General features: G+C 50.3%; 1 protein-coding gene across 1 annotated transcript in view; it reads right to left on the bottom strand.

Moving 5' to 3' along the window:
* The window catches only part of HUWE1 (HECT, UBA and WWE domain containing E3 ubiquitin protein ligase 1), a gene marked incomplete at its 3' end in the record, with an annotated part of 93124 nt that extends 77159 nt beyond the window's left edge, over positions 1-15965 (bottom strand). Inside the window, 2 exon segments of the mRNA XM_036740106.1 lie at positions 13947-14071; positions 15920-15965.
* Positions 15966-24803: the final 8838 nt, after the last annotated feature.

Raw genomic sequence — 24803 nt, 5'->3', positions numbered from 1 at the left:
GGAGGGAGGACAACAATGTAGTAACCTCACGTGAAAGTGCATGCCATGTTCCAAATCTATAGCAGCCTCCGACCTCTCTATTTAAATGTTTCTTCCCCCCTACTAACACAAATCTATTTTCTTTCTCCCCCCATTCCACCGGGAAAAAAGAAAAGAAAAACCAATTCACAGTAATAAATATTCATAGTCAAAGCCAAACAAATTCCCTCAATGGCTCTATATAAAAATGTATGTCAGAAGTAAATGATACGCTTTATCATCATTCCCATGGGATGACAGATGGCCATCGCATGGATCATAGATCTTCCAGCTTTCTGTTTGTAAACATAATGAAGGAAATCGGAGATTTCTCTAAAAACCAACTCCTCCCCACCATCCCACCCAAATTAAACTGCTTTTTACTGACATGATTCTTGGGTGCTCATCTTGGCCTACATGCTGAAATTCCCAAGAAAAAGAAACAAGTATCTGAAAATAACATTTGTGACATACTTGGGAACTACAACTGCTAAGTGAATGTAAGACTCCATTCCAATAGGAATGTTTTGACCTCTAGCCCATTTTGCACAGTCTTTAATAACTGTGTAATTGACTGAATCCCACCCCCCATTCCCCTCCTAATACTGAAGAGAGGAGTTATAAGGAAAATAAAATCAAATAAAGATTTGGAAATCCTTAGTGCCCAGTAACTCAGGAATGGCCATACAAACTGGTATGAATGTAATGTAATATTATTACACCAGATGAAACGATGAGAGATTTCAGAGAATTCTGGGCAGCAGGAGCAGAACCAGGAACACAGTTTACACAAGAACAGCCACACTTCAAAGACTATGAACAAGTGCGTCTCCAGAGGATCCATGTGGAAGCATGTCACCCATCTCCTGACAGAAGGAGGATGGACTGAAGGTGCAGAAAGAGACCCACTCACTACTTGTGGGGCCATGACCTCTGGGGAGATTCAATGGGCTGGACTCTGCTTATTACAAGGGTTCAGGACCTCCTCCCTCTTTTTTATTGGGAGGGGTAGCAACAGTGTTGTAAAAGGCGGGGGGGGGGGGGGGGGGGGGGTGCCGGTGGCACTGAAACATCCTTTAAGTGGACAGAAAAAAAATATAAGTTCAGAAGGAAGCACAAACAGAACAGCTTTGCAAGTAACATGAACTATTTATTATATAGTTTTGAAAAAGTTCTTTGACATGGAGACTCATGATTTCATATACAATCCTCGTTGGCTGCTCAGGCCCTCTCTCCAGCTCTAAATCTGTGATGCTGTGACTCCTGAGGCCCAATGAGGAAACTAGCTCCCCATCTCTTGGCAGAAAGATAATGACCAGCCATTTTGGGACATGGCTAATGTGAGAGTTGCTCTGTCTTGACTAAACTAACTTGTTTTTTAGAGAGGGATATCATGGAAGGGCTGAAGGGGTGTGCCTGTGCTGATAATGCTGCTCAAAAAACCTTGCTCTCTCCTTTGTAGAGGGCAGGGAGGTAGGGAGAGAGGGAATTTAGGAGTTTGGAACATTGTACAGAATGTCCATTTTCCCAACATGTTCCTGTTCTACAAGATGGCTCACTGGGAGGTAGAAGGAGAAAGAATCGTACATGGGAAAACGTGGGTGAGGTAAAGACAAAAGATATCAATAAAAACTTATTTGAAAAAGCCACAGCTATCTCAAAGCAGACAAATGACCCTGTACACAGGGCAGGGAGTCCAGACTCCAGAAGGTTCATCCCTTTGGCTAAAGCTCTCATCTGGACTCTGGAAGGAATCAGACAAGAACTCTGGGCACATACCTCTCTCAACCCCTAAGCTGAGCCCCTTTCTTCCTGCCTGTGCTACCTTATTGGTTGTTGGGGGGTGGTGGTGTTAAGGAATGGGTCTAACAAATGATCGCTAAGGTCCCTTTTAACCCTAAATCCCAGGAACTTGGCACACAGTCACTTAAAAGATAAGTCATCTGGAAAGATAGCTATGCAATGACTTCTCCTTGGGGACCAAATGACAGCTATCTACCTCTAACCTTTCTCAAAATCCATCCATCATCCATCCATATCCTCCTGCCAGTGTCCTCCCTTCCAAACTCCAACTTCTCTTTGGAATTCTAACAGCAAGAAAGAGGAAATGAACTCAGGTTGGGAACAAAAGCCCAGAACTGCTCAGAGGACTAAAGAAGGACGCCCCCTCTGGGGCCAATAACAAAGAATTAGAAATTCTGCCAAGGAAAGCCTGTACACCCAGCTCCATCAGCACTGAACCTCAGCGCGTCGGCGTTGCTCCTCATTCTGCCATCAGCACCACCTAAGTGAACTGAGGCTGGCTCTGAAAGGGCTTAGAGGTGACCTCCGAGGTCTCGCTGTGCTAAATTCTAAACAGGCCGGGAGAGGAAAGGGAAGCACTAACCAAGAAGTATGTTAAGAGAGGATTTCAAAGACTAGTTCCCCAGCAACCACCTCAAACGAACAAGGACAAACCCAGAACCTTTGGAAATGGCGACTCAATTTCTTTCAGGGATTCCAGTGGGCCTGCCAGGGCTATACAGAAGAGGATTAGTTTCTCTAGCAAAACAGCTACTTGAATGGAAAGTATTGTACTCCAATGCCCACCAACATTTTCAAAACAGAATCCTTCTTCCCAGGGTTGAGGTAGTCGTAGTGAGTGTGCTATTCAAAGTCAGGCTGAATTGTAGATCAAGGAAAAAAAAAGGGGGGGGGGGGGATCTGAGAATTCTGATTAATGTAGTCAGTGAACAACCATGAAAGGTTCCAGAGGACAAATGAACTCTGTTACCTGCAGAATGAGACATACAGGCTTGGGTATGAACAATGCGCAGATCTGTTTTGCAAAACTATGTAATCTCTGTTCCAATGGTTCTATCCCCCCCCATCCCAAATTTGGGGGTGGGGGAGGAGAGAGAGAAAATAAATACCTGTTAATTGAAAGTAAAAGTTCAAATTTAAAGAACTAAACAGTCAAGCTAAAGAGATTTTTAAAAAGCCAATTTCCACATCTTTTCTGATGGCCTACATTTCAGCTTGTCTGTCGGTTTGACACGGTCCCTAAAGGACCAACTAGAGGGAAACGAGAAACAAGTTAAAAGGGGCTCCCTCTAATTGCAGAAGCAGATTACAGATTAAGTTTCTTGGACATTCAAGGCTTAAGACTTGAAAGAGACAGAGAGTATGCCTCACAACAGCCAAGTCCAAAGATGTGCCCCCATTCATTAGGCAGATCTCCAAGTCAGAATGGGGAAGGGGCGGGGGTGGGGTGGTGTTGGATGCAGGGAAATGAACTCTCTATCCACAAAGGAGACACCAGAAAAACACCAAGCATGGTCACCACTTAGCTATGAAAGAACACAAAGCAACTATGGCCTCAATTTGCATTTTTGGGAACAGTTGGCAAACTGTCCTGGATCTCCTGTTACCAGGAACACCATTCTCTAGCTGTGACATTTGTTGCCAAAAGCATGGACATAAAATGTACAGTATCAGTTTAAGATGAATAACCACACAAAGCCTCTCTGTTTCTAAAGCCTCCACCTGGATGGATGTGCAAAGAGGTGCACCGATGGAAACTGGGGCTCCAGAGACACCAGGGAAGAATGGGTCTCTCTTTCTGATCACAAGCGTGAATGTAGAGCTCGGCAAGAGGCCAACCCTGGAGAGAGTCTAGTTCAGTGGTGGTAGTCCCTCCACCCCAGCTGGGCAGGAAAAGAGGCCTAGAATCAGGCCTTGAGGAAGCTCTTGGCGGGACTTTGCTAAGCAGCCCACTGGAAGTGGATATGGAGGACTAGGATATTGGGGGGTGGGGGGGGGTGCAGACACATACCTCTGTAGCAAATTTCTCAGGTAAAGGTTTGGTATTGAGGCTACAGAGAAGAGCAAAAGCCATTCCCCAATAGCTAAGTGGCCAAAACATAGGAATAGACAGCTCTCGAAAGAACTGTCAACTATTAACAATCAAAAGAAAGAATGCTCCAAATTACTAACAATACACAAATCCCAACTACCCTCAGGTTTCACCTCACAGCCAGCAAACTAGCCCAGATGCCAAAAACACTGGGGTCAATGCTGGCGGAGCAGAGGAAAGAGGCCAGCCCAGCAGAGCAGTGAATTGGAACTGGGCTTCCAAAGTGACCAGAATGCCTCCAAGCTTTGGTCCAAAGGTTACATTGCTAGGTCTACCCCACAGAGGCTAGACACAAAAAAAGGGTCTAAAGAAACCAAAAGCTTCAAAGTGGCATTCTTGGTGGTTGTAAACAATTGGAAAGAAAGTAGATTCCCGCCCCAAAATGGGCAATTCTGGGCCAGTTCCTGAACCTCTGGTCCTTTAGCATGCACCTTCTAGCCCTATGATTAATAAAGCGACACACGAATGTAATGGGATTATTACTGAACCATATGAAGAACTGGAAAACAAACGGGCCGACTTACAAAGTGAAGGAGGGTGAAACAATCGAGAGAATGCATATCATACTAAACCTAGCTAACATTTATGTGGCACCTACTGTGTGCCAGCATGTGCTAAGTGCTAGGAAAAGAAACCAAAAAAGGAGGCCAAAGACAGTCTCTGCCCCCAAGGAGCTCACAATTGTATGGGAGAGATGACAGGCAAACAAATGTGTACAAACAAGCTGCGGACACTGGAAAAGGCTTCCTGGAGTTGAGATTTTAGTTGAGACTTGAGGGAAGTCAGGAGGAAAAGAAAAGGATTCCAAGCAAGGGTTCAGCCAGAGAAAATGCAGAAGAGTCAAGACGTGGAAGTGTCTTGGTGGTGGAACAGCCAGAAGGAGGCCAGCATCACTGGATAAAGAGCATCACAGCAGGTTGCAAAGTGCAAGAAGGTAGGAGGGGCTGGGCTTGGAAGGCCTTGGAACACCAAAGAGAGCCATTTCCTATTTCATCTTGAAGGCAAGAGGGAACCCCTGGAATTTATGGGGGGGAAGTGGGGTGGTGACCTGGTCAGACCTGTGCTTTGGGAAAGCACTTTAGTGGCTGGAGGACAGCTTAGACTTGAGGGAGGCAGAGCCACCATTAGGCTATTCCAATGGTCCAAGTGACCAAGGTGGGGGCAGTGTCAGAGGACAGAAGGCAGCATGTTGGAAAGACACTGCAAAGGTGAAATCCACAGACCTTGGCAAGAGATTGGAGGCAGGGGTGGGGAGTTGAGGGATAATGAGGAGTCCAGGATGATTCCTAGGTTGAGTCTGAGGGGCTGGGAGGATGGTGTAGCCTTCTATAGGGACAGGGGAGGTAGCAGTGAATTGCGGGTTTAGAGGGAAAGAGAATGAGTGTGTTTTGGACAAGTTGAGATTAAGGTGTCTCCTGGACATCCAGTTCAAGACATCTGATAGGCAGGTGGGGATGTGAGACTGGAGGTCAGTAGAGCTGAGGAGGTCACCAAGTGAAAGAATTCAGAGGGAGAAGAGCAGAAGGCCCAGGACAGAGTCCTAAGGGGCACCTACGGGTTAGAGGGGGTGACCTGGAGGAGAAGCCAGCAAAGGAGCCAGAGAAGGGGCAGCCAGAGAGGGAGGAGGGGAGCCAGGAGGGCCCAGGACAGAACCCTGGGGGACCCCTATGGTTACAAGGTGTGATCTGGATGAAGAGCCAGCAAAGGAGCCAGGAGGTAAGAAAGGGAGGAGAAGCACCAGGAGTGAGAGTGTCCTGAAAACCTAGACAGAAAGGAGTATCAAGGAGAAGAGAGTGAGTCATAGTGTCAAAGGCCACAGAGTGGTCAAGGAGAGTGAAGATGGAGAAAAGCCAACAGGATTTGGCCAGTAAGAGATTCTCAGGAACTTGGAGAGAGCAGCTTCAGTGGAACGATAAGGTCAGAAGCTGGATTTGAAGGGCTTAAGAGAGTGAGGGAAAAGTGGAAGCACCGATCATAACAGCCTTTTCAAGGAGTTCAGCTACAAGGAGCAGCTCCAACAGTCAGCAGGGATGGAAGGATCAAGTAAGGGTTTTTTGAAGATGCAGGAAACATGGGAAGGTGGTAGAGGGTATGCATGTTCTCAGGCTGAGGCCCGGCAGCAATATTAAGGGGGCCTGGGACTGAAGAGGTCAGGGTAAAGGTGAACTGGTTCACCAAGAAGTCAAGATGAGGAAAAAAGGAGAGAGTGGCCTGGGGCCTGGAGCTGAGGGATCCGGGGATTGAAGGTCATGGTATGCAGGAAGAGTAAGGATTGGCATGAGAAGGCAGAGGGAGAAACGGAAAACCAATAGGTCAGGGTCAGAATTTGGGACTTCTTGACCATGGACTCAGTGCTGTTTGTGGGTGATGGCAAGATCACAGGTAGGATGATTTTTGTGTGTGGCTGAAGAGGATGGAGGAGCAGGTCATAGGAAATGAAGCAGTTAGGGTATATGAGGTGTATATATAATATAGATGGTGAAGTCCACAAATATGAGTTCAGGAGTCAGGAAACAAACTCACTGAGGAAGGAAAGGGAGTAAGCTGGCTGTCTGCACCAAGTACCAGGATTTGGGGTGGGTGGCAGAACTAAATCATGAAGGAAAAGGATAGGGAAAGGGGTGGGGGTGGGGTAGCACCTCAGAGCCACATCATCTACTAGTTTGGACCCAGAGAGAAGCAGCAGAATGGAAAGTATCTGGGTGAAGAACAGAGACCAAACAAAGCAGACATGATCAGGTCCTGGAAATGTGATACTGCAACAACGGGGCACTGGCAAGACTCTCTTTTAGTCAGCAATGCAGAATTCTTTGTAACTTGTCCACCCACTTTCTTGAGAAGGGGGAGCATGGAAAGGCAGGCTCAATAGATGCCCCCCAAATTCCTGGCAGCCCAGTGAGCGGGCCTAAGAATGGAACAGCATGACGCTGGAAGAAATATGGGACAAACCAGTATGAACTGAAGCAAAGAGGTTGAACACACAACTATTATGGCAGAAAGGAACAACTCTCCCACAAACCATCTGATTCCAGAATGAAGTAAAGGAAGCAAGGCCCAGCTACTGGGAGGAAGCAGGAGGAGGCCATCGTCCACAGCACAGCATGCAGACTCTGCCTTGAACACTACTGCCCCGGGTTCTCATGTCCTCAGAAAGTCCTCAAGTCCCCAACCACCCCCCCCCAAATCTCCCAAATCAGGAAACCATCAGCCTGGCCACTCTGTGCCAGGCCCATGACCCTTGGCTCCTCTTCAGGAGCCAAGAAAATTTCCCCACAGTACTGTAGTGTGGAAGCTCCCAGGGCAGAGAAAACCCAGAAAACAGAGGAGGTCCTATTGTGTCTGTGTAACAAGAAGCAAACAAAGCAGGGAGTCACCCCCACTGGACAGGAGATTATTGGCAAGGCAGGGATTTGGCCAAAGAGACACTGAACAGAAGTCCCCAGGTTTGCAAGCCTAACCCTACAGTTCTGTCCAGAGGAGAGGAAGGAACAGTGAGCCAAGCAGCAGGGATCAGAAAAGGAGGAGTCAAAACCCAAAGAGGGAACTTCAAGGGGGCGTGGCAGACAAATCCCTGCTGGGGAGACTGAGACAGATCCCTACCCAACCATGTTACTGGCTAGATTACACTCAATGTCAAAAGATGGTTCAGGCCTTCCCTAGGTGAGGACCCAGTTTGAAGATAATCTAATGTCCTCATTCAGCCTTGCCCATCTGCAAGAGGAGGTTAAATAACCACCCTTCACATTCAAATTGCAAAAGTCAACTTGGCTAAGGGCTGGTCCTGGGTAAGCAACGAATGGCAATGCCAGGCCTAGCCAGGAGGGTTTCAGGATTTTCAGCCACACCACGGGCTCTCCTCTTTGCTCACATCCTGCTTTCCTGCTCACTGAGTCATCTGAATTTGGCCTTTATCCATGTCAAGCACCAAAGGACTGGAGGCACCTGTATTGCCTATGCGACTCTTTCTGTGACTCATTCCCCCTTGCATAACTTTTGTATTTCTCAATCCAAATAGCCGGCTCGCATGCCAGAAGGTGGAATGTCGGCATGTAGGGTTAGGGATGGAGAGGTTCTCAGAGTTTCGACCTTTGGTTTGGGAGGAGGCAGAGGACAGTGCTCAGAACTCTGCTGCCACTCCATGTTTAAGTTGGGGCAGCAGCTAGGGGGAGCCACAGGGCACCGAGCACTGGGCCTGAAATCAGGAAGACAAGAGTTAAAATCTGGATTTAGACACGGTGATCCTGGGCAAATCCCTTGCCCTTTGCCTCAGCTTCCTCAACAATAAAACAGGGATAACTCTGACTTGAGGCTCAAAGAGCTCAGCCCATGCCTAGAGTAGAAGAGTCGTCAAGATGACAATGATGGGCTTCACAACACACTGGGTGTTCTGACAGCTGTCCCTCACCACCAGCCACACAGGTGCGGGCCTCCATACAACAAAGCAAGAAATCACCTGGCCTAAGGTTCTCGATTGCTGGAGGCCAAGACAGAGCCTTCTAAGCATCACTCCAAGGCAGTAACAGTGCAGCACCAAGCCTAAGCTGCAGGCATCCCAAAGAGCCAGCTGCATCTGTTCAGAAACATGCCCTCTGAAGACCAGACCAGACAAAGGGGAAAATCTCTGGAGTGAAGCAGCAGAAGGAAAGCAATGACTTTAACCTTGAAATTCATGCTTCCTTCAATGGCCTGCCCCTCAAGAGAAGAAAGATACCTCTCACCTTTCTTTGCGGAGGTAGAGATTCATGGAGGTGGTACATCACTGGGCAAGAGGAGGGATGTATTTGGAAATGAAGGTGATGCAACATAAATCTCGTAAGACCAAAAAGCGGCCCAGCTCTGCTCTTCAGATTCGAATTCACCTCAAACTGCAACTTTTCATCCCCAAGGACAGAAAAAAAAAAACAAAAACCCTCAGGTAATCTCATTCAAGTCAAGAAGAAGCTTAGTAAGGGCCTACTACATGCCAGGCACCGTGCTGAGCACTGAGAACACAAAGAAAGACAAAAAAAGCAGGCCTGGCTTCCAAGGCCCTTCCATCCATTCTAATGGGGGAGACAATGTGCCAGCAACCACGGACCAACGAGATAATAGATGACAAACTGGAGAGAATCAAGAGAGTGCAGGCGCTGGCATTAATTAAGGGGGACAGGAAAAGCTTCTTCTAGAAGGTGCAATTTGAGTGGGGCCTTGAAGGCAGCCAGGGAAGCCGGAAGGGAGAAGAGCTACATTTCAGCTATAGGGATGACCAGTGAAGATGGCCTGAGGTTGGGAGTCAGAGGGGGGAGTGCATGGAGAAAAGGGAAGAAGAGGCCAGCTTCTAAAGGGCCTGACAAGCTAAACACTGGGCACTTTGGATTTGCTCCTGGAGGAGGTAAAAGGGAGTCACTGAAGTTTCAGATTAGTTCAGGCTTCTCCAGTTTGTCAAGGTCTCCACTGGATACAACACCTAGAACAATTCCCATCCTCATCTGGGCCCTCTTGTAAATACAGACCAAAGGCTCGCTGCTAACCCACATTTAGTGTGAATCTGAACTCCCGGTTCCTCTTCACAACCCTAAGTGCGCTTCTCTTGCCCATGGCCAGCAGATTTCTGGAACCCAGACTGACAACTCGGCATTTCTTCCAACTCCATTTCATTTCCTTAGCTATGGCTCATCACTGCAGCCTAGCAACCTTAATGCTGCCAACCCACTCTCGGGCATCCCCAGAGACCCAACTTTTCAATCAATCCCAGCGAGAACCCAGACGTGAGAGTAGGACAACGAAGTTGATGAACAAACCACCCTCTGACACCATTTGGGTTGTCAAAAAACATGACTAATCAGCTGCCAACATAATGGCTTCTCATCACCAGCATCTAACATTTGTCTATCGAATGCTTTCTCTCTGCAAGTAGCAGACACACAAGTTGTCCAAAGAAAGCAGGCCTCATGCAGGTTAAGAAAGCTGGAGGGGGCGGGGGGACACCACATGACACACACCCAAAATAACAGGCAGGCTGGGTTTCTTTGGGCCCCTACATTCACAGTTGAGTCACTTACGATGCAAAGCAAGTGATTCAAAGATTCTCTTCCCAGTCACTCCAGGCTCCCTTCAAGTCCCCAAAGCATAGTTGTGGGGCAGGATGCTTAGGCCGCCTTCCCCCAACTAAAAGGGCAGCAGGTGTTAGGGGTAGGCCCAGAAGCAGCCCTGGCTTATTTGCTCAAATTGCAACAGCCTCTTGAAGCAAAGCTGGTTGGCAAGTCCATCCAGTTTTAGCCCACAGAACATGGAAGGCCAGGCAAGGCCCCAATGATGTCTAACAGGCAGAGCACCACCTGCTTTCTAATCCACCCTTCATCAGTGGGGAGAGGATGGCATCTCTGCAAACAGTATCCCGGAACCACACCACCATGGGTATTTCTGAGGGTGAGGGACCAATGTTGCCAATACAACTGAGTTCGGTTCTAACCAACTTGAATGCCAAGTCTTCCCACCCAAACAATCAGCATTTAGCATTTAGTAAGCTCCTATGTACCAAAGGCTGGGGATAGAAAGAGAAGTGAGACTGCCCCTGCCCTCAAAGAGCTTCCATTCAGCCTCTTCAAGCCAGTTTAGTGAGGGAGAGCATGCCTGGCAGGGGAATCAGGAAAAGCTTCATGAAGAGCACACAAGAATTCTGGTGGGATGCCACATCTGAATCTAATTTCCAGACCCCTGCCCAAGGGAACAGCAAAGAAAGGGTTGGAGTCACAGCATCCGGCCTTCCTGGGGTGGACAGACTGGTCCACACATACTCAATCATTCAATACTTTCCCCAGTGCCCTGTGCATGTAAGGCCTTGGACTAATTCCTCAGACACTCTTCTCCATGGAAGAACAAACACTAGCCTCCCTGGGCCAGAATACTGAAGTTCCCTAATTTTTTGGTCTTTATGTCACCTTTCTTTCTGAATCTATCCACCTTCCTTCCCAAAGCCAGCAAGCTGTCCTTTCCAACAATGATCAAAAAAGACCAGCTGAGCCAAAGGAAACCTCTTCTTGACATCTGCCAGTATAGTCCCCACTGTCTCAACATTTTTTCAACCTTTCTCCACACCAAGCTTGGTCACTCTAATTAAAGGGCTTTTGGATGAGTCCCGGACATTCATGCTGTTGTGTAAATTAGTTTTTAAACCAAATTCAATGCCTGACCAACATGTCAACTGTTCTGCCAAGGGGAACACAAGGGCCTGAGAGCAGGTCATTTAGACCTTTCCCCAAAAAGCAGAACATCTGAGGTGGAAGGATGTCCAGGCCAACCCAGAACAACAAAAGCCCAACAAGGCCAATCTTTGCACAACCTCTCCAAAGGAGGGACCGTCTTCATTTTGGGTTAGGGCTGTGTTTTCATTCAGAGAGACTAGGTCTCCCTATCTCACCCAAACTAAATTCATGGCCAACCCCAGCTTGGCTTGGACTGCCTCGATTTCTGACCTGCACAGTTAGCATCATCTTGATGCTGGACTCAGTAAGGACTCCTGATTATTCAGCCCACTACAGCTCAGCACTCCTGAACTCCGCTTCCACCTCTCCAGTGGCACAGATTAGAGGTGTGCACGGCTACACTGGGTGATGGGTCTGTCTATGAAAGGTTTCCTAAAATCTCTGTGGTTTCCACTTCTTGTTCCTAGTTCTGCTGTCTGCAGAACAAGGTGGATAATGATTCTTCCATCTACTCTCATACAGCAATCGTATTCCACACCTCACCCATTTTCTCTTCTCCAACCCCTTTGAATGATCCCCTAACATCTTTACACTTTACATTTTGGATTTCTCCTACCATCTTCCTGCTTCCCTGATGCTCACATGCAGCCAAATGGTATTGGAGGAGAAGATGGAAGAGTCCATTATAAACTTGTGTGATCTAATCTTGACTGGACCCAATGGTGACACTGATTTGCTATCACCGCCCACCACCCTCCCCCTTTGCCTCATACTTTACTGAAGAAGCTGAGATCTGAGTTGTCTTCTCTCGCCCTATATATAACAACCCCTTGCCATCATCCCCAGTCTCTCTTCCTTTACCCCAGTCTCAATTCACATGGCCACCTTTCTGAGGCCTTCTCCCCAGAACTACTGCTTCTAGCCCAACCCTAATTTTGCGCCCTCAAGCTTGGAGTCATCCTGGATTCCTCAATATTTCTCATTTCTCCCCGCCCCCCCATATCCAATCAGTTTGCAGGGCCTAACCACTTAACGTTTGCAACTTCTCTGCTGACACGCTGCCGCTGCCGCAGCCACCACCGCCCCCCCCCCATCACCTCACGCCTGAATAACTGCAATAGCCCACAGGTGAGTCTGCTTGCCCCATGTCTCTCTCCCTGCGTAAATCCATCCTTCAGTCAGCCCCTAAAGTAGAGGTCTGACCACATCCTGCTCAATACAAAATCCTCTACTTGGCATTCAAAGCCCTTCAGAACCTGGTCCCTCCTACCTTTCCAATCTTCTTCTACCTTACTCCCAGACACACACTCTTTGATCTAGTGACATAGGCCTCCTGGCTGTTCCTCAAACAGGACACACCATCTCTCAGCCCTGGGCATTTTCTCTGGCTGTGCTCCATGCCTGGAATGCTTTCCCTCTTTATCTCTCCCTTCTGGCTCCCTTCAAAGGCTAGCTACAGGAAGCCTTTCCCAATCCCACTGAATTCTGGTGCCTGGCCTCTGCTGCTCAGAATTTCCTATTTATCTCGTCTACATAGCTTGTTTGTACACAGTTCTTTGTATGTCCTGTCCTCCCTTAGATTGTGAACAGAGGGCAGGCGCATAATAAATGCACACCAACTGACTGCCCTCTCCAATACAGCCTCCACACTAAGTGATATCACTTCACTGCTCTAGAAATTCCAATGGCTCCCTATTACCCAGGATCAAAAACAAAATCCTCTGTTTGCTTTCCAATGAAGCCTAAGATCACATTAATGCTTTTTGATTAATAACCACTTCACAAATGCTACAGTCAAAATAAGAAGGCAAGGAAGAAAGCAGCACCTCCAGCCTCTGAATTCCTACAGCAGGCCTGCCCCCACGGGAAATAATCTCCAGCCTCCATGTCCCTTCTCTGGCTACCACTCAGGTTTAGAATGCCTTCTAATCTCTTGCAGTTACAAGCACCTCGATGCCACCAAAGATAGGCCAAATGAATGAAGACATCAGATTCTCAGAGTAGATCAGAAGGAGCAACTGTTAAAGCTGTTGGTGAGGGCTGATGTTCTTCAGAATCTAGAACCCTAGGCCAGAGGCAGCAGATAAGCCAATCTTAGGGCAACAGGAACAAAAGGGGCCTTAAAAACCCCTAAAGCCAATCTATGGACATTTTAGCCATGCAGGCAGGCATCAGCTAGAATCCAAACACTGGATAAGTACCTACATGGCCCCAAATCTTCAATCCTTAGTGAGCCATTAAGTTGCACCAGCATCAAAGTGAGGCCTCAAAAATCCTCCACTAATAAGAATCACTCTTTCAAAAGGGACAGAGATTTCTCATCCCAAAAATAAATAAATAAAGGACACGAAAGACAGTCTGGTGGGGCTTTCAACCATCCTGGATTAGGTAAAGCGCTTTATGTAGTTCTGTAGCTCTTGACCTCTCCCTCCGCTGCTCTCCTGGACCATCTGCAAGGCGCTATCGACTCTACAGCGATCGCCTCTTTAAATCGGCTCTCCCAGGCTGCAGGACCAGGTGCCTGTCTCCCCCCACACACATACTCTGTTGTCTCCCCCTTGGACTGTGAGTTCCTTAAGGACAGGGATTGTCTCTTGTCTTTCTTTGTATCCTCAGAACACAGCACAAACTTGATAAATGTTTACTGCCTCTGACAAAGGGAGTTTGGGAAGAGACTGAAAAGTGGACTCATCCCTGTAATCCTAGGTCAGATCACAGGCAACATCAACCTTCAAAGCAGTTCAATTAATGAAGATAAGCCTGATGCCCCTGTCTCCCCTGTTCCCCTTTTTCTTCAGAAAACGGACAGACACATAAACACAGATACAAATAGAGCTGTGGAAACAAACCTAAAATCACAGCCAATCCATAATGGGCTCAGGCTGAAATGCTGAATGAATTCCCAAGCCAACGCCTTCCAGAGCCTTCTCAGACCCAGTCGCTAATGTCTGCACGGTCCTCTACAGCTCAGGACCTACAAGAAAACAGACAACATTCCCCAGTTATAACGATTTCCAATATTACTGGTTTTAAGGCAATGCTCTTAGCTTTAGAATTAGCACTGTGTAGTAATTCAACAACTTAATTCTACCCAGTGATACAAAAACCATAACCCCAGCTCCCTCAGTACCTTTGGTAAAGATTTCAAAGGTAGATTAATCAAAGCACCCTCAGAAGCACATGCAACTCCGCCCTTAGTCTCAATTCAATTTGTTGTGACCTCACAATACACTGAGACTACGGGTAGCTTTGGAGAAAATGGAAGATCCGTTTCACAGAAACAATTTCCTCCACTTTACCCACTACTCATCGCTGAAGGCTGCGCTAAAGGCTCAAAGTTGAGCTCTAGGAAGGTCAAGTCTCAGATATGATCAGTTCAGTACACTTGGCCCTGACCAAGATTTCTGATGATCACCTAGTTCCAAACTGATCTCAGCATAGCCACGTTTTCCAGGACAAACCCATGGGAGCTCCCCTCCCAGATTGCCACACTCCATCTAAAACACGTTCACCACATCTACCTAGGCTCAGTGCATTCAAATCTCGGATGACGCCTACCTTGGAGCTGTGGTTTAACCACAGAGTTGCTCTCAACTTAAAATCAATGCTTGGGCCTTCAAAATAGACCCCAAGGCCATTTCTATCTTCTCTGCTTAGGCAGAGAGGCTCCAAGGGGGCCTCTAAAAAAAAAGGGCCTACTTCTAAAGTCAAGGCTTCTGATCTGAACAGTCATCCGGCTGAAGGCACCCATAGTTAATTTATTAACATCTACTTCATCTAGACCTTGCTGTTTCCCCAACAGTGGCTCATACATAAAGAAGAACAATGTGAATTCCAACCGGAGCCAAACACAATTAGAAAACATCATCATCCCTACTACCACACCTACTAGTTTCCATTTATATAGCATCCCAAGACTGGCCAAGAATTTGAGGTCCACCACCTCAATTGATCCAAAGATCTTTGTGAGACAGGTACTACAGGCAGTCTGGCAGGAGCCACTTACGCTTGAAATAATCAAAGGGCAAATGCTTTTGAAAATGGTAAAGTAGTAAATACACAGAAGACTCTCTAATGATTGCAAAGAACAAGGAACTCCCCGATTGAAAGGAAAGGTATTGGTGTCGGTGCCAGGCCAAACAATGGGAATAATTTCACTCCAGAGATCCAGACGGGACATCAGAAAAGATTCCAGGAGACCTGACTAACGGGAGGGAGGCTCCCAGAAATTGCATGACAGGCAAATCTATCGGTGCTGAAGGGCACATGTCAGAAGAGGCTGTTGGATGGGGCAACCCGAAAGGCCCAAAGGCCAGGTCTGAAGAAGCAGGGGAGCTTATGTTCTAGAAGGAATCTACATCAGGGCAGGACACTGGGGGGGGGGGGGGGGTGATGGGAAATAAGTCAAACGGAAGACACACACATAGCTGAGATTTCCTTTGTCAGCTTCTAGGCGTCCTAGCCTGAGGGGGAGGGGGCCCTCGGGCCTCTTCTGAAATTCGGGGCCGCCTGGGCGGTGACTGCCACGGATTCCGCACCAAGGCGGTGGGGGTTACTGTGTGCCCACGAGGGGGCGGGGGCAGGGAAAGGATGGAAATACCGGGAAGGGCCCCGCCTCCGCGCGCCCCCCCCCACTTCCAATGATTTGGGGGGGGCTGAAAATACCGGGAAGGGGTCCCGCCTTCCGCCCCCCCCCCCAACCGCACCCGGCACGTGGCAGAGCCGACCCAAGCAACGGCCCCGACTCCAAAGGGGAGGAAGAGGTACGAATTAAAAAAGGCGAGTTAAAAGGAGGTGCTGGAGAGGCCCTAGCAGCCCTTACCTGGCCTCGAAGAGGGGCCCCAGGGCGGGGAAAGCGGCGCGGCCCGGCCCGCAGCGGTTTTACTCCGCGGCCTCGCAGCCAGCCGCCGCCGCCATCTTAACAGCAGCCGGCCCAGGCCCCGGCGCTACCCGTCCTCCGTCCGTCCTCCCTCCCGCCCTCCTGCTCGCTCAACCTCCCGTCGGATCCCGCGAGATCTCACCCAGAGAAGGAAAGAAGGGCGGGGGAAGGCACTCCCGCGAGATCTCGGAGACGGCCGGCCCCCGGCCCCCCGCCCCCCCTTGCGCGCCGGCGCCGCCGCCGCCCTCGAGCTCGCAGCGAGAAGAGGCCTGGGCGGGGGCGGGGCCGGAGCGCGCGTCCGCCCGCCGCTTCCTCTTTCGGTCGGGCCGCACCGCCCTCCCCCCCCCCCCCACGCCGTTTGCCCCCACCAACCCTCGCCTGGGACCTCGCGACCTAGTAAAAGGAACTTAGCCCCCACACCCGCCCCCGAGGGCAAGGGCGGCGGCAGTCTCGCGAGTCGGTATCCGCGCTCGGCCACGAACCTCCCGATCCCTAAACGCGCGCTCCCACACCCCCAGGCCTCCACGATCTCCCGAAGCTTGGGGGGCGGGGGCGGCGGAAAGGAGCAGCAGAAGCTTCTCCCGCCCGACCCTTCAGGATCTCTCACAACCACAGCTAACGAGAGGTGTCGCGAGACCTGGGAAGAAGGCGGGGCAAGCGAAGCAGGAAGAAGAAGGGGGATTCCGCGAGATGTCGGCCGCCCCAGACCTTCCTACTGGCTTTCCCTCAGCACTTAGCTCGCGGAGCCTTTTCTCTGACGAATTCTCGCGAGGCTTAAAAAGGCGGAGCAAAGCGGGGGAGGGGGCGGCTGAGTACGCGACTAGAAAGAGGTATCGCGAGATGAGAGCTCACCCTCAAGTCTCTGGTCCAGCGGGGAGGGGGAGGGGCAGAAATAAAAAAAAAATCCAAGTGTCCGACCAAGACCTATTCAGTTCCCCCTGGTCGCGAGCCGGCGAAGCTTCGCGCTGCCCCACCGGGCCTCTCGCCTGTGAAAGCGGCCCCTCTGGAGATGTATGTGGAGAAAGTCCTGCAGCACAGCTCCGCGCCAGCGCCGCCGCCAGCGCCGCCGCCGCCCCAGCTACCAGGCGCCCCGACGGGATTGGCTGGCCGACCGGGTCCGGGAGATCTGGTTGGTTCCCGAGCTCACGCGAGAAGGCCTCCAAATCTCGAGAGCCCCACCTCGGCGTGCCCTCCCCCGAGAAGGCGGAGGCCTACGGGAGGGGGGGAAAGGGGAGGAGCCAGACGGGCTGGGCTGGAGGGCGGGGAAAAGGGGAGGATAGTAACCTGGCTGGCCTCGGGCCTTATGGTCCGGCTCCTGGGAATTTCTGGGGGCTTTTCCTGACCTTCCGGGCCGCACAGGCCCGCTGCTGCGGAGCACCGCGTGGTGCCAGACTCAGTGCCCCTTGCCCCTCCCCTGCAGCTCCCGTGATCGAACTACCTGCCAGGCCTCGGACTGGCCCGAGCGGTTGCGGCTGCTCCTGCGGCTGCTGACCTCTAGACGGCGCTTCTTGTAGTCACTAGGCTGCAAGAGCCTGGCAGTCAGGCCACATTGATTAAGCACCACATCGATTAAGTGCCTGGCACTGGGTCCCTGCCTCTATCTTTCGTGCTGGGGACACAAAGAAAGGCAAAAGCCAGTCCCTGCCCTGCAGGAGCTCCCAAGCCAATGGGGGAGACCACAGGGAAACATACATACAAGCAAGCTCTAGGCAGGACTGAGTAGGAAATGATGAATAGGAAGGCCTCGAATGAGGAGGGGGGTGGGGGATAAATAATATGTCTCCAGCTGGCCTCGGAGCCGGCTGGTGGCAGAACCATGATGAGCAATGGGAGGAAGGTGCCAACGCCCCCCACCCCAGGTCTTCTAGCACCAGACAGCCGCCAATGGGCATGTGACAGTGGGAATGCTTCAGACTAGTTGCTGAGTCCTCTATGAGTCTGAATTCTGTGCTGTGCTCCTTCAGAATTTTGCTGTCACCTCTCTGCTCTTATGTAAGGAAATGCTTTGGCAAACTTAAGGTAATACAAAAAACAAGGAAATTATTATTCCTCTGATCTGAGTCCACTATAAATTTATGCTCCTAAGATCAAAGATCAAGATTGAAAGTTGGAAGGGACTCTGCAGAGACCAGCCTTCCCATTTTACAGATGAAGAGTTGCAGGGAGGTGAAACCACTTGGGCAAGGTCACACATATCAGAAGGAAGAGTTGAAGCCAAGGCTTCTTGGTGCAGTCCCCAGCATCTTCCTCCATGCTATCTAACTCTAGGCCTTTCACTCTCCCACAATGGTGTAGCACATGCTCCTCTGGAAGCTGTTCCCAATCCGCACCCCCCACCCTGCCCTTTAAGTCCATACATCACACTTGGCTGAGGTAATAGAGGTCATTCTATAGTAGCTCCCCTTCTCTTCATTTCCAAACTCCTTTCATTCCCCAGTCTCTTTCTCCAGTCTAACATGGTGCACTTTGTCCTGGCAAAAGCCAACCCCTCCATATATGTGCCCTCGACAGCATCTTCTCCACCTGCTCACCCTCTTCCAACATGGCCAGGGTGCCATGGGGGAGACCTGTGTGCTCCCTGCCCAGCCACCCCCAGGGGGACAGCCATGGAAATAGCTGATCTCAGGCCCAAGGGAGAGGGGCATGCTGGCCCGTGAGGGAGGCTGCTTGAGGCTTAGGAGTCTCAGGATGGCCGTTCTGTGTTGTGGTGATTTTTGATGCATGGGCTTCCAGGGCCATGGAAAGGCTTCATTTACTATTCAGCTAGGTGGTCTAATGCAAGGGTGGAGAACCTTCGGCCTCCAGGCCCTATGTGGCCCTCTAGGTCCTTGAGTGTGGCCCTTTGACTAAATCCAAACTTCACAGAACAAATCCCCTTAATAAAAGGATTTGTTCTGCAAAACTGGGACTCCAAAGTCTAAAGTTCACACCTGAGGACCTGGAAGAGATGAGACCTGATCCCTGCCTCTCCTCCTTTCTGAAATCTTCCATTCAAGACAAGCTGAATGCAACCCAATAACCCATTGGCTAATTCCCAGGTTCTACCCCTCAGCCTCTAGCCTGCCCTAACTCCCCCTCCCCCCTCCCCAGCTGACTGCTGGCTAGCCCAGACTCCCCCATCTTATACTTGAGAAGGGGCTTTGAGACTTCCTAGGTTCCCTAGGAAATGTTTGGAGTTACGGAGGGCATGACCCACCTGCCTTGTTGGAGGGACTTTCCACAGCAGGAGATCCCCAGCTCAAGTTGCACCTCCAGATTTACGGGAAAAACCAAAACTAAAAACCACCCCTGCACCAACAAACTACAAAATACAGTGGGGAAATCATAATAAAGAACTTATCCCCACGCTGCTTGTTCTTTAAGACATGACATTAATATTCCACCCTCAAATCCATCAGAATACCAAAGATGACAAGTGTTGGGGAGAGTGTGGGAGACCACTGGCAGGGGAGCTGGGAATTGCTGGAACCGTTCTGGAAAGCCAGTTGGAACTATATTCAAAAAGCCACAAAGTACATACCCTTTGGCATGAACTCCAAAGATATCCCAGAAAGATGGAGAGTTCCTGGGGACCAGCAGATTTACAAGCACTTTCTGGTGGTAACAAAGAATTGTAAACAGAATTGGGGAAATTGGCTGAACAAATTATGGGATGTAAATGTTACAGAATATTATGGACTGATGCAGAGTAAAGTGACTAGGCCTCAACCATTTAATGGTGATGACTTCAAGAATTGTGAGGGGGATCCAACGTGAAAGACCTCAAAACTGAACAAAACAAGAGCAATCTGGACCTCAAAAGACTGATGAGGAAGCCTCCCCTTTGCCACTTGGCACAGAATCGGGCCACTTGTTCCCAGATCTGCCCCATGTGAGAGATGGCTTGTTTTGCCCAACTATCTGTACCTGGGGAGTGGGATGGGGTGTGATGGGGGTTGGGCATCCTTTTTTACAGCATCAATAAGTCATTTTGTAAAATGGGCTGATGACCAAAATGCAGATGAGAACAGAGCAATTTGGGGAGTATTTTGTCCAACTTTATCTTTCTTCGAAAAACACGTCAAGTCCACGGTTTCTTATACGAGCTTCTTCCTTGTTTTTTGTATAGTGAAGTGTTTGTGTTGGCTGATAAGTGGTAATGATGAGCGCATCTCCAATCCCGAAACCAAAGCCTGCCTCCCCTTTGCCCTCTTCTGGCCAAGTGTACCACCTCCTGTCCCCCCAAGCCCTTCCACTGCTCAGTTTTCAGTCACCAAGCTGGTTGAGAGTGTGAGGTGGGGGGCAGCCACTTACGCCTCAGGCCCCTAGTCTTGCTCCCCTTCTAAAACCCCACAACATGGCTTCTTACAGACCTCTTTAAAATCAACTGCAAAGTCACCAATTCACTCTTAAATCTTAAGTCGCACAATGTTTTCTCAATCATGCCCCTTGTTGACCTCTTGGTGGGGCTGCCCAAGAGTTGGCCACCCTAGGCCTGTCCAGGTTTTCTAGCACCTTTCATCCAGAACCTACCCTGTCCTTGTGGGTCTTTGCTCCCTCAGTGATGTCTTCCCAGCTCCCAGACACATCCAGCTGTTGTCCAACAAGCACCTCAAACATAAATGCACCCAGAACAGACCTCTCAGGCCCTTCCTTCTAGCCAGAGATTGGCTAGAATGTCCCCTCAACAAACTAGATCTCACCTATCTCCCTTCTCTCCCCTCATACCACAGTCACCTGGACCATTGCTCTCTTCTCTGTCTAATCTTAATCCTCCCCACAGGTGCTCAGCTGATGTTCCTAAAGCTCAACTGAATCCGAACTCATGCTGGGCATTTAAAGGCTCCAGCCCGACTGCCCCCCACACTCCTCATTCAGGACCCATAGCCTGGCAGGCCTGCTGGAACCTAAGGCTCAGCTCAAGGGGCCACCCTCTTCTAAAAGCCCTTCTGGGTTGCCCTGGCTAGCAGGTGCCACCGCCCCGAGTCACTGCATGTTAGTTTGCATGAATCTCAGAAAAACTTGCTTATGAACACATATGTATTCCCCTAGTACAATGTCAGCTCCTTGAAGGCAGGGCTTGTTTCATTGCTTGCACACAGTAGGTAGGCACTTCCTATTGACCAATCAGGCCACAGCATATGAAAGCAGGAGTCCGCTGGAGGGCAGTGATTGGCCAGGCACACCTCCCACTTCAAACTGCACCACAGTATCTCCCTCAGGCACTTGAGGCATGGTCAGAGATCCAACATGGAAAAGGTGGTGGGATGTTGGTAGAGTGCCTTACCCGAGAAACTCAGCTGCCTCTTCTGAAAGAGGGAGGGAAGCCGGGTGTAGCAACAAGAGTGGCAGAGCCTATGTGACCCTGGCCCAAGTTACCAAACCCATCTCCCTCTCAAGTTTCAAGGGCTAGGCCATGTCAGCACCACTCTGGCCACACCAGGTTGGGGTTTCTTGTGTCCCCCATTCCCTTCTGCTTCCCCGACCCAAGGAGCCTAGAGAGGGAAGGCTGCTGCCCACGCAAAGAACTGGAAGCCAAGTCAGTGCCAAGATATAACAAGTTTTATCTCTCTAGGAAAGGACGGATCTAAATAAAAAATATAAATTACATCAGTAATAACACCAAATGGGAGGAGAGGGCCTCAAACTGAAAGAAACCGCCACCACCACCAAAGTCTGGCTTCGCGTCCGATATACACAATCCTCCCCACTTCTAAAAATAGATTTCAACATGTACAGAAGTGTGGCAGCGGCTTGAGTGCGTTTTCTCTTTTGTAAAAATAGAATCCAGATGAATAGAAATGCTTTTCTCCTGGGCCCCCAGCCCAGCCTCTTGGCTGGCTCTTTGGCTAAGGAGGGAGAGAGTCCAAGGCCAGACTCCCTCCCTTGGGCTGTGCCCCACCCCCCCAAAGGTTTACAACCTGAAAAGTCCAGTCCGACAAAGAAAACAGGCGCCCCCACTCAGCTCTTTGTAAGACAACTTGGAGGGAGGGGGACAGGCCTTTCCTTCACCGTCTTTCGTCAACAACAGAAAAGCAAAATGAGGGGCCCCAAAACTCAAAAATAAAAAATGTGAAATGAAAAGTATCCTGGTGGAGCTGGGCTGGGCCACCCCAACCAGGTGGTCTTCTGGTAGCGATTAGCTGCCTTGGCTTCTCTCTGCCGTGACACCTACCTCCACGCAGGGGGGAGAAGGGAGCCAGGCTCTGGCCCATGCTTAACTGGGACTTTGAGGGATGAGGTCGGCACCAGGGCCCAAGGGGAACCATGCCCCACAGGTTTCCCTGCCTAGCCCCATTCCACCCAAGCGGCAGGGAGCTCGGGATGAGGGAAGCAAGTAAAGGAGTGTGGTGAAAGGTGGCCAGGAGAGCTTGGGGAGGTGGGTGGAAGGGATGGCCACGCTTCCTTGGCTCGAAATCACCCAGCCCCATGGAAGCCCCACAGCTGCCGGCTCAGGCTTTGAGCGAGTGGCCCCAGTGGGGAGATACCCCCCAGGTCCCTGAGTCACCAGGGCAATCCCAGCCACACAGAGCAAGCAGCTGGAATGGGCCAGATGGGCTGAGAGGTGGTTCCACACAGACTCCATTTTACAACCCTGGCCAGTTCCCCAGAGGGGGCATATTGAGATGCCCACCCCTGCCAACCCAGCCAAATTAGGGCTGAAGGGACCAAGCAGGGGGTCATGAGTGGGGCAATACTTTGCTTGTGGGCGCTTCCAGGTCTAATGAGGTGATGGAAGGCAGCCTCTTCCGTGTCCAGTGTCACAGACCTGGCCCCTGAACAAGGAAGGAGCAGGGTAGGAAGGCAGACCAACCAACAGGGCTGGCTGTTCACACATGGCTTCTATACAGGCCACAAGAAGTGGCATGGTGGGAGCCTATAGCAGGCTTCTTTCTCTCTTCCCTCAAAACTAGTTGTATGGGCCTGGATAAGGGGGAAGGCCGGCAAAACTGTTTGAGGAGCACCCAGTCCCCTTGTTCTTGGGCCCTAACTGATTCAAACAGGGGAGAAGCTGAAGAAAGGCCCCTCAGAAGTCAGATTTCACTCCTCCAGCCTCCCCATTCTCTAACAGGGCAGTAAACAGAAAAAAAGGCCAGGAAAGGGCAAAAGGAAATGGAGAGGGAGGCCAACGAATGAAAGGCCAGGCTTCCTCCCTCCCTCTACAGGGGACATTTGCCTCTTAAGTCAGCCATCCCCAAGGCTGGCCAGAAGGGCTCCAAAGGAAAAAGAAGCCTGACATGAGGAGTGTCTGCAAAGGAAAAACAAAGCCTCCGAGGGCCAGGAGACCGAAGCAAGGCCCTGCCAACATGGAGAGCTCACAGTAGCAGTTTGCCGTTTCTGTGGATCTTCAAGATGCGGCCAAGTCGCTGCTTGGCCGTGGCCAGGCCCTTCTTGGGCCGCTTTCCTGGAAGCAGAAGGAAAAAAAGGCAAATGAAGGCCCAGCTCAGGTGGGTGTGCCCCTCAATGAGGCCCAACACAAGGTCTGCCCAGGTCCCCCAACACTTTCCGTGACCTCCGACAGCCCAACGTTCCTCTCAGCCTGCAAGCTTCCATCTCCTCATGTATGAAGTGGGGAAAAACAATTCTCTGGTACCTACCTCCCAGGGCTGGTGGGAGGCCCAAACGAGACCCTGTCTAGGGCCTCCTTGAACACACAGGCCTCACCTTTCTCTGGCCTCCTGAATTCACATCTCTAAGGCTGAAAGTCCTTGGAGATTAAGTGTTATTAGCTCTACCTTACAGATGAAGAGCCTACAGGGCAATGACTTGGCCAAGGTCACAGAACTAGGTGGATCTCAAGCTTAGCTTTGACCTTTAGGACAGGACACAATTCAGAGGCTGACTCAGAGGTGGGGCTTAGACATGTGATGAGGGGCCTCAGATCCCCGATCTTGCTTATGAAAGGGCTTCATCAGGACCTAAGTTGGGAGAAGGCCTATATTTGTTGCTTCCCCCCACCCCTGGTAGAACACCAGCTTTTCCGATGCCTCTGCTGGGCTTGAGGTCCTTGTCGCAAACCTATTTGTAAAGAGCCTCCTGTGTGCTGCGCACTGTGCCACAGGCTGAGTCCCAAAAGCCAAAGGGCAGGCCAGCTCTGAGGAGCCCTGCTCTCAGAAGGCTGGGCTAAAGCTGGCAATTATCAGTAAGAGCAGCTAGCATGTGTGAGGCACTATGCCGAGTGCTTGGCAAACCTGATTCAATTGAATCCTCACAACCACCCCAGGAGATGCACGCTCTGATTGGAGGGAGGTGAAATCACCAGCCCAGGGTCATTCAGCCAACTAAGTGACTGAGAATGGATTTGACCTCAGGTCTTCCTGACTCCAGGCCTGATGCTCTTAGGTCCAGTCATTTTTCAGGCATGTCCAACACTTTATGACCCTTTTTGGGGTTTTCTTGGCAAAGATAATAGAGCTGTTTGCCATTTCCTTCTCCAGCTCATTTTACAGATGAGGGAACTGAGGCAAACGCAGTGAAGTGACTTGTTCTGGGTCACACAGCTAGGACATGTCTGAGGCTGGATTTGAGATCAGGGAAATGAGTCTTCCTGACTCCAGGTCCAGTGTGCCACCCAGCTGAAAAGGCCTGGTGACTGATTGTATGGGGGGAGAGGGGGGCTCGAGGATGGCACCAAGGTCAGGAGGCTGGGGGGATCATGGGAGAAGGAGAGGTATCTTGGGGGTGGGCCTACAAGATGGCCATATGGCACTTGGTGGTATGAGTTTGGAGTTGGACAGAGGAGGACCAGAGGCGGAGTTCTGGGAGTCTTCCGTACAGACATGATCATTCAAATATGCAGGGTCACGAAGGTCACTAAGTGGTAAGAGCACAAAGAGAAGAGGACCCA

This window comes from Trichosurus vulpecula, chromosome X, assembly GCF_011100635.1.
Source record: "Trichosurus vulpecula isolate mTriVul1 chromosome X, mTriVul1.pri, whole genome shotgun sequence".
NCBI lineage: Eukaryota > Metazoa > Chordata > Mammalia > Diprotodontia > Phalangeridae > Trichosurus > Trichosurus vulpecula.
Note: the sequence above shows the minus strand (reverse complement) of the source record. Positions and strands in the feature narration are given on the sequence as shown.